This window comes from Cebus imitator, unplaced genomic scaffold (assembly GCF_001604975.1).
Source record: "Cebus imitator isolate Cc_AM_T3 unplaced genomic scaffold, Cebus_imitator-1.0 Scaffold497, whole genome shotgun sequence".
Taxonomy (NCBI): Eukaryota; Metazoa; Chordata; class Mammalia; order Primates; family Cebidae; genus Cebus; species Cebus imitator.
Genome location: NW_016107812.1, coordinates 1694045 through 1703312, shown reverse-complemented (window position 1 = coordinate 1703312; position 9268 = coordinate 1694045). Strand labels below are relative to the sequence as shown.

The 9268-nt window shown below is 45.7% G+C and overlaps 1 protein-coding gene and 1 non-coding gene across 2 annotated transcripts in view; both read left to right on the top strand.

The window, feature by feature from the left end:
* The first annotated feature begins 498 nt into the window (after positions 1 to 498).
* On the top strand, positions 499 to 602 carry LOC119468818. The gene has a single exon (XR_005197589.1). It is a non-coding gene; the product is annotated as a U6 spliceosomal RNA (small nuclear RNA).
* An 8559-nt stretch (positions 603 to 9161) lies between these two features.
* ANHX (anomalous homeobox) overlaps positions 9162 to 9268 on the top strand; it is an 18048-nt gene continuing 17941 nt past the window's right edge. Inside the window, exon 1 of the mRNA XM_017513666.2 lies at positions 9162 to 9222. The gene's annotated coding sequence lies outside the window, so the exon portion shown is untranslated. The remainder of the gene's footprint in view (positions 9223 to 9268) is intronic.

Sequence of the window (9268 nt, the reverse complement as noted above, 5' to 3'; positions counted from 1 at the left end):
AGGAAGAGGTCCTATTAGTATCTCCATTATGCCAAAGAGGAGAGAAGGTACACAGAGGGTCAGTAACTTGCTCAAGGTCACACAGCTGTTAAGTAACTGAACTGACAATCTACCCCAGGAAGCATGGGTCCAGGAGGGAAGTGAAAATCAATAAATAGTGGGCAAGTATGCCTTAGAATGCATCATGTGTTACTGATTGCCTCTCACATTAGAGAACATGGAGGTAAATGGGAAACAACCTATATTTACAATAGGCACTGGTAAACAAAATTTTGGCACTACTCTTTGATGGATGATCAAGCCTCCATAAAAAGTAATGCTTAACAAGGGTTTGTCCTCATTTAGAACACTTGTCATTTAAACACTGAATGCTGAAGTTAAGAATGTGGACTTCTTTGGCTAGTCAAATGAAGCAGTGGGAGTAGAGAAAGAAATCTGTATGTGGCTGTGATCAGTTAAACATCACTGAACTTGAACGAGCCTAGGATATGGACTTTTGTGCTCACTTAGGCAGCACATGTACTGAAACTGGAATGGCAGAGAGATGTGCATGGTCCCCGTGCAAGGATGACACACAAATTCATGAATTGCTCCATATTGTTTTAAAAAAGAAGGTAGAGGCCAGGAGCAGTGGCTCATGCCTGTAATCCCAGCACTTTGAGAGGCAGTGGTGGGTGGATCATGAAGTCAGGAGTCTGAGACCAGCCTGGCCAATATGGTGAAACCCCGTCTCTACTAAAAATGCAAAAATTATCTAAGTGAGGTGGTGCGCCAGCTACTCAAAAAGCTGAGGCAGGAGAGTCACTTGACCCTGGAAGGCAGAGGTTGTAGCGAGCCAAGATCGCAACACTGCACTCTAGTAGCCTGGGAGACACAGCAAGACCCCGTCTCAAAAAATAATGATAATAAAATAAATAAAAAAGAAGGTAGACTTTCAAGTCTGACAATTAAGAGAGGCTATCCGGGGCAACACAGCAAGATCCTGTGCCTAAAAAATAAAAATACAGAGGGAACGGATCCAAGATGGCCGATTAGGAGCAGCTCAGGATTGCAGCTCCCAGCCAAAGCACGTAGGATGAGTGGACACCGTATTTCCAGAAGGATTTTTATTGCCCAAAGACCAGGCGATTCCCAGGCAGAGGAGCCCCATGGGTCACCAGTGCGCCCGTTTTGGCCGGCACAGCAGGTCACTGCACAAAACACATGGGTCCGGTCATGGTTTTACCTAGCGACTGGAGCTCCTAGGAGCTCCCCTTAAATAAGACAGAGTCGCCCATTCAACTGATAAAAAGAGGACTGAAACAGGGAGCCAGGCCAGGAGATTCCCTGGCAAAAAAGCGCCACAAATCTCCACACGGCTGTTTCAGCCAGAGCAGTGAGTCGCCGCAAGGGAAATCACATAGATCCTGGTGTATTTTCAACAGGCAACCCGAACACCTGGGAGACAGAGTTGCCTGTTCAACTGAAAACAAAGGGGGTCTGAGACAGGGAGCCAGGTGATCAGGCTCGGCTTGTCCCACCCCCACAAAAAAACAGCAATCTGAAATGCTCTGGATTAAGAGTTTCACAGCAAGCACAGCTGAACCCAGGATGATCCTGCTCTGTGGGGGAGGGGCGTCCACCATTATTGAGGCAGTCCACCACTAAGGAGGTGGTCCGCCATTGCTGAGGCAGCCCACCATTACAGAGAGAGTCCACCATCACAGAGGTGGGCCGCCATTCCTCAAGCAGAGCAAACCGAAGGCACATAATCGTCAGATTCACCAGGGTTGAAATGAAGGCGAAAATGCTAAGGACAGCCAGAGAGAAAGGTCATGTTACCCACAAAGGGAAGCCCATTAGACTCACAGCAGAAACCCTACAAGCCAGAAGAGAGTGGGGGCCAATATTCAACATTATTAAAGAAAAGAACTTTCAACCCAGAATTTCATATCCAGCCAAACTAAGCTTCATGAGTGAAGGACAAATAAAATTCTTTACCAACAAGCAAGTACTCTGAGATTTCATCACCATCAGGCCTGCTTTACAAGAGCTCCTGAAAGAAGAACTAAACATCGAAAGGAACAACCAGTACCAGCCACTCCAAAAACATACCAAATGGTAAAGAGCATCGACACAATGAAGAAACTGCATAAACTAACAGGCAAAACATCCAGCTAGCATCAAAATGGCAGGATCAAATTCACATATAACAATATTAACCCTAAATGTAAATGGGCTAAATGCCCCAATCAAAACACACAGACTGGCAAATTGTATAAAAAGCCAAAACCCATCAGTGTGCTGTATCCAGGAAACTCATCTCAAATGCAAGAATACACATAGGTTCAAAATAAAGGGATGGAGGAAGATTTACCAAGCAAATGGAGAGCAAAAAAAAAAGCAGGAGTTGCAGTTCTAGTCTCTGATAAAATAGACTTTAAAGCAACAAAGATCAAAAGAGACAAAGAAGGACATTACATAATGGTAAAAGGATCAACGCAACAAGAAGAGCTAATGATCCTAAATATATATGCACCCAATACAGGAGCACCCAGATACATAAAGCAAGTTCTTAATGACTTACAAAGAGACTTAGACTCCCACACAATAATAGTGGGAGACTTTCACACCCCATTGTCAATACTAGACAGATCAATGAGACAGAAAATTAACAAGCATATCCAGGACTTGAACTCAGACCTGGACCAAGCAAACCTAACAGACATTTGGAGAACTCTCCACCCCAAATCCACAGAATATACATTCTTCTCAGCACCACATCACACCTACTCTAAAATTGACCACATAATTTGAAGTAAATCACTCCTCAGCAAATGCAAAAGAATGGAAATTATAACAAACACTCTCTCAGACCACAGTGAAATCAAGTTAGAACTCAGGATTCAGAAACTAACTCAGAACTGCACAGCTTCATGGAAACCGAACAACTGGATCTTCAATGTTGACTGGATAAACAATGAAATGAAGGCAGAAATAAAGATGTTTTTTGAAACCAACAAGAACGAAGACACAACATATCAGAATCTCTGGGACACATTTAAAGCAGTCTCTAGAGGAAAATATATGGCAATAAATGCCCACATGAGAAGTAAGAAAAGATCTAAAATTGACATCCTATCATCAAAATTGAAAGAGCAGAAGAGCAAGATCAAAAAAACTCAAAACCTAGCAGAAGACAAGAAATAACTAAGATCAGAGCAGAACTGAAGGAGATATAGACACAAAAAACCCTTCAAAAAATCCATAAATCCAGGAGCTGGTTTTTTGAAAAGATCAACAAAATAGGCCACGAGCCAGATTAATAAAAAAGAAAAGAGAGAAGAATCAAATAGATGCAATAAAAAACGATGAAGGGGATATCACCACAGATTCCACAGAAATACAAACCATCATCAGAGATTATTACAAACAACTCTATGCACATAAACTAGTAAACATGGAAGAAATGGATAAATTCCTGGACACTTGCATTCTCCCAAGCCGAAACCAGGAAGAAGTCAAAATCCTGAATAGACCAATAACAAGGGCAGAAGTTGAGGCAGCAATTAAGAGACTACCACCAGAAAAAAGCCCAGATCCAGATGGGTTCACAGCTAAATTCTACCAGACATACAAAGAGGAGCTGATACCACTCCTTCTGAAACTATTCCAAACAATCAAAAAAGAGGGAATCCTTCTCAAATCATTTTATGAGACCAACATCATCCTGATACCAAAACCCAGCAGAGACTCCTCAAGAAAAGAAAACCTCAGGCCAATATCCATGATGAATATAGATGCAAAAATCTTCAATAAAATACTGGCAAACTGATTGCAACAGCACATCAAAAAGCTTATCCACCATGATCAAGTAGGCTTCATCCCGGGGATGCAAGGCTGGTTCAACATACACAAGTCTATAAAAGTAATTCACCACATAAACAGAACCAAAGACAAAAACCACATGATACTCTCAATGGATGCAGAGAAGGCCAAAACCCTCAATAAACTAGGTATTGATGGAATGTATCTCAAAATAATAAAAAATATTTACAACAAACCAACAGCTAATATCATACTGATTGGGCAAAAACTGGAAGCATTCCCATTGAAATCTGGTAGTAGACAAGAATGCCCTCTCTCACCACTCCTATTCAATATAGTAGTGGAAGTTCTAGCCAGAGCAATCAGGCAAGAAAAAGAAATAAAGAGTATTCGATTAGGAAAGGAGGAAGTCAAATTATCTCTATATGCAGACGACATGATTGTATATTTAGAAGACCCCATTATCTCAGCTCAAAATCTCCAAAAACTGAGAAGCAACTTCAGCAAAGTCTCAGGATACAAAATCAATGTGCAAAAGTCACAAGCATTCCTATACACCAATAGCAGACTTAAAGAGAGCCAAATCAAGAATGAACTGGCATTCACAATTGCTACAAAGAGAATAAAATATCTAGGAATACAACTAACAAGGAATGTAAAGGACCTCTTCAAGGAGAACAACAAACCACTGCTCAACGAAATCAGAGAGGACACAAACAGATGGAGAAACATTCCATGCTTATGGTTAGGAAGAAGCAACGTCGTGAAAATGGCCATACTGCCCAAAGTAACTTACAGATTCAACGCTATCCCCATCAAGCTACCAATGACCTTCTTCACAGAACTGAAAAAAAAATTCATATGGAACCAAAAGACAACCCTCATAGCCAAGTCAATTCTAAGCAAAAAGAACAAAGCTGGAGGCATTACACTACCAGATTTCAAACTATACTACAAGGCTACAGTAATCAAAACAGCATGGTACTGGTACCAAAACAGAGATATAGACTGATGGAACAGAACAGAGGCCTCAGAGGCAACACCACACATCTACAACCATCTAATCTTTGACCAACCTGACAAAAAGAAGCAATGGGGAAAGGATTCCCTGTTTAATAAATGGTGTTGGGAAAACTGGCTAGCCATGTACAGAAAGCAGAAACTGGACCCCTTCCTGACACCTTACACTAAAATTAACTCCAAATGGATTAAAGACTTAAACATAAGACCTAACACCATAAAAACCCTAGAAAAAAATCTAGGCAAAACCATTCAGAACATAGGCGTAGGCAAGGACTTCATGACCAAAACACCAAAAGCATTGGCAACAAAACCAAAATAGACAAATGAGACCTAATCAAACTCCACGGCTTCTGCACAGCAAAAGAAACAGTCATTAGACTGAATCGGCAACCAACAGAATGGGAAAAAATTTTTGCAATCTACTCATCTGACAAAGGGCTGATGGCCAGAATCTACGAAGAACTAAAACTGATTTACAAGAAAAAAAACAAGCCCATTCAAAAATGGGTAAAGGACATGAACAGACACTTTACAAAAGAAAACATACATGAGGCCAACAAACATATGAAAAAATGCTCATCATCACTGGTCATTAAAGAAATGTACATCAAAACTACATTGAGATACCATCTCACACCAGTTAGAATGGCGATCATGAAAAAATCTGGAGACAACAGATGCTGGAGAGGATGTGGAGAAATAGGAACACGTTTACACTGTTGGTGGGAGTGTAAATTAGTTCAACCATTGTGGAAGACAGTATAGTGATTCCTCAAGGACCTAGAAATAGAAATTCCATTTGACTCAGCAATCCCATTACTGGGTATATATCCAAAGGATGATAAATTGTTCTACTATAAGGACACGTGCACACGAATGTTTATTGCAGCACTGTTTACAATAGCAAAGACCTGGAACCAACCCAAATGCCTATCGATGATAGACTGGACAGGGAAAATGTGGCACATATACACCATGGAATACTATGCAGCCATAAAAAACGATGAGTTCATGTCCTTTGTAGGGACCCGGATGGACCTGGAAACCATCATTCTCAGCAAACTGACACAAGAACAGAAAATCCAATACCGCATGTTCTCACTCATAGGTGGGTGTTGAACAATGAGAACACACGGACAGAGGGAGGGGAGCATCACACACCGGGGTCTGTCGGGGGAGACAGGGGAGGGACAGCGGGGGGTGGGGAGTTGGGGAGAGATAGCATGGGGAGAAATGCCAGATATAGGTGATGGAGAGGAAGGCAGCAAATCACATTGTCATGTGTGTACCTGTGCAACAATCTTGCACGTTCTTCACATGTACCCCAAAACCTAAAATGCAATAATAAAATAAAATAAAAATACATTACAAAATGTGTTGAATTCATTTAAATTTAACAGTGTAGCTACTGCGACGTTTTAGGCCTCATTGTTTTACATTCATTGGTGCTTAATGTATGGAGAGCAATTGGGACTATGTCTCTATTCTATTCTGTACCTCAGACGGCTGCATTCTGTTCTCCACCAACCACAGGGTGCTCCAGGCCCACCAGACTCGGCCAGCGAGTCCTGCTTCTCCACACCCTGTTGTCCTTTTCTTTCCACTCCTTAAGAAGAAATTTAAAAATATAAAACCACAAAATTATTTTATAAACCTTAGAAAATGCAGATAAGCAAAAAGAGGAAAATTAAAATGCCTAATAAAGATAAGGAAACAAAGTGCCACCCAGAGCCACCAAGGTATAGGATGTTGCATGCATCATTTTATCTCTGCTTTCCATGTGGGCTCCCACCTCAGTCTTAGAACACAGTGTTCTACTGTAGAATGTATTATCAGCTGGGCCCAAGCGACTCTCTCAGCATCACTACTAATAACCTTCCAGGAACCAATCCCATCTGAACTGTTGTTTATTTAGCAAATCTTCCACCAGAGGCTTGGGCTGTTTGCACATCTTCACTGGAACAAACACTAAGATGAAATAAAAAAAAAACAACCAATAAATGCAGAAGTTTATCCTTCTGCACAAATCTTATGCATTTATTGACTTTTTTCCTTTCAGTTAGACCTTGAATATTTTTGAAAACCAACTCAAGGCCAGACACACCGGTGGGCACCTTTGGTCTCAGCAATTTGGAAGGCTGAAGAGGGAGGATCACTTGAGCCCAGGAGGTTGAAGCTGGGGTGAGCTATGATTGTGCCACTGCACTCCAGCCTGGGCCAGAGAGTAAGACCCTGCCTCTAAACAAACAACTCAAGGTCTTTTCGGTCTTGCATTTCCACGTACCTTCCGAACTTACTGTATGAAACACCAAAAATGGCCAAGCGCAGTGGCTCTTGCCTGTAACCATAGCACTTTGGGAGGCTGAGGTAGGTGGATCACCAAGTCAGGAGTTCAAGACCAGCCTGACCAACATGGTAAAATCCCAGCTCCACTAAAAATACAAAACAGCCAGGCATGGTGGAGTGTGCCTCTAATCCCAGCTACTCGGGAGGCTGAGGAAGGAGAATCTCTTGAACCTGCAGGGCTGATGGCCCACAGGGTCATGGGGTGTCCCTTATGCTGTGCTGAGGCGCAAGATCCAACAAATAGAGACAGGACACAGAAGTACAAGGAAAACGCAGCTGGGCTCAGGGGCCACGCCACCTATGACGAGAGTCAGGCAAGGCCCCGAACGTCTAGAGGTGTCAGTATTTATTGTGTATAGGTTAGGGGGCAGGGCAGTGAGTGAAGTCATTTTTAAGGATAGTCATAGAGTTGTGAGCAATAAAACAAGGGGTCCACCCCCATTAGGTCACCTAGGCTGGAAGGTGGACAGTGTGCAGCAAGGGGTCCGTTCCCAAGCAGGCAAGGGCCATGTGCAGTAAGGGGTCCACCCCCATTACGTCACCAAGGCTTGGAGGTGGGCCCTGTGCAGTGAAGAGGATGCAGTGTGCAATACCTCTGTCTATGGGAAAACTACTAAGAAGATTTATAGGAGGAGGCTTTAAGTCACATAGCGGTGACAGCTGTCAGGGTTACCACCACCTGCTGGCAGCTTCCAATGAGTTCTACAGGGGAATGCTTTTCGAGCAGCACAGCAGCAAGAGCTGATAAAGTTCAGTCACCAAGGTGGATTGCCGGTCTGAGGGCAGCCTTCCACAAGAACTGGAGCAAGGTACCACAACTCCTTTATCAGGAGGAGTGGCTCTCGCCCCAAGCCTGCCATATAACAGTATCTTTACCATACTGAATGCTGCCACCTAGGCCGTGGGTTCTTGTCCTGGTGTAACTGTTTGCCCTTAAATCATGCTCTGCACTGTCTGCTCTAGGCATTTCTCCGATTATAAACTAAGACATAGTAACATATATATGGAAATAACTGAGTAGTAACACTATAAACTGAAGATATTCTCCAGGCCTTAATAGTGCCAGGATTCAGTTTAGCGCTCCTTCCTCGGTTCCTATATAGGGGGTTACCCACAGAACCCCGGAGGGGGAGGTGGCAGTGACGCGAGACTGCACCACTGCATTCCAGCCTGGGCGGCAGACCGGGGCTCCTTCTCAAAATAAAAAAAAAAAAAAACACTAAAAAAATCCCACAAACCCACACAAAAAACTACGAACTCTACAAGGGAAGAGGCTGAACTGTGCCCACGCCAGGACCTACGGTCTTCACTGATTTCCCAGCCATATTTTGACCAGGTCTGTGAGGACCCACCCCCGCCACAGGATCTCCCGTCCTGGGGTGCCCGGGGTCATGGAGGTCAGCCGCTGTCCCGCTGCTCCAGGCTTCCCCTGAGGGAGCCACCCGGAGGGCTCATTGGGGTGGATGCCGTCCATCCCCGGCCCCCCGACCCCGGCCTCAGCCCGGCTGAGGTGGAAACTCCGCTAGACCCGGGCACGTCCCCTGAGGGTCTGGGTTCCAGGGGCGCCCTCGTCCCCAGCGCCCGGGGCGCGCTGCGCCCACTGAGCCGCAACCCCAGCCTGACTCGCTGCGCCTGCGCCAGGGCGGGCGGCGCGGGGTCAGCCCCGGGTCACGGCTCCCGCTGCTCCCCCAGGGCGGGGGTCGCGGCGCCCTCCCCCACCCACCCCGCACCCGGCGCCCGAGGGCGCGGAGCTCCAGGCCTTTCAGACCCCGCACCGCGGACCCCAGGACCCCGCTCCTCCGGAATGCCCCAGACTCCTGGGACCCGCAGATGCCACAGACGCCTGAGCCCCAGCTCCCGGGACTCGCGGGGGCGCGGCGGCGGCTGAGGGGTGCAGGCCCCGGGCGGCTCGTGGGCGGGGCCTCGCGGGAATTGGACGCGGCCTGGAGACTTTGTAGCGCCCGCGCCTTCCGCGCTGGCCTGCGCCGACTCGCCAGCCTCGGGTGCGCGCGAAGTACCTGCGCAGCGCAAAAGCGGTCCCGGAGCGTGAGGGGCGCGCGGCGGGGGCGACCCGGAGGGTGAGGAGTGCGGG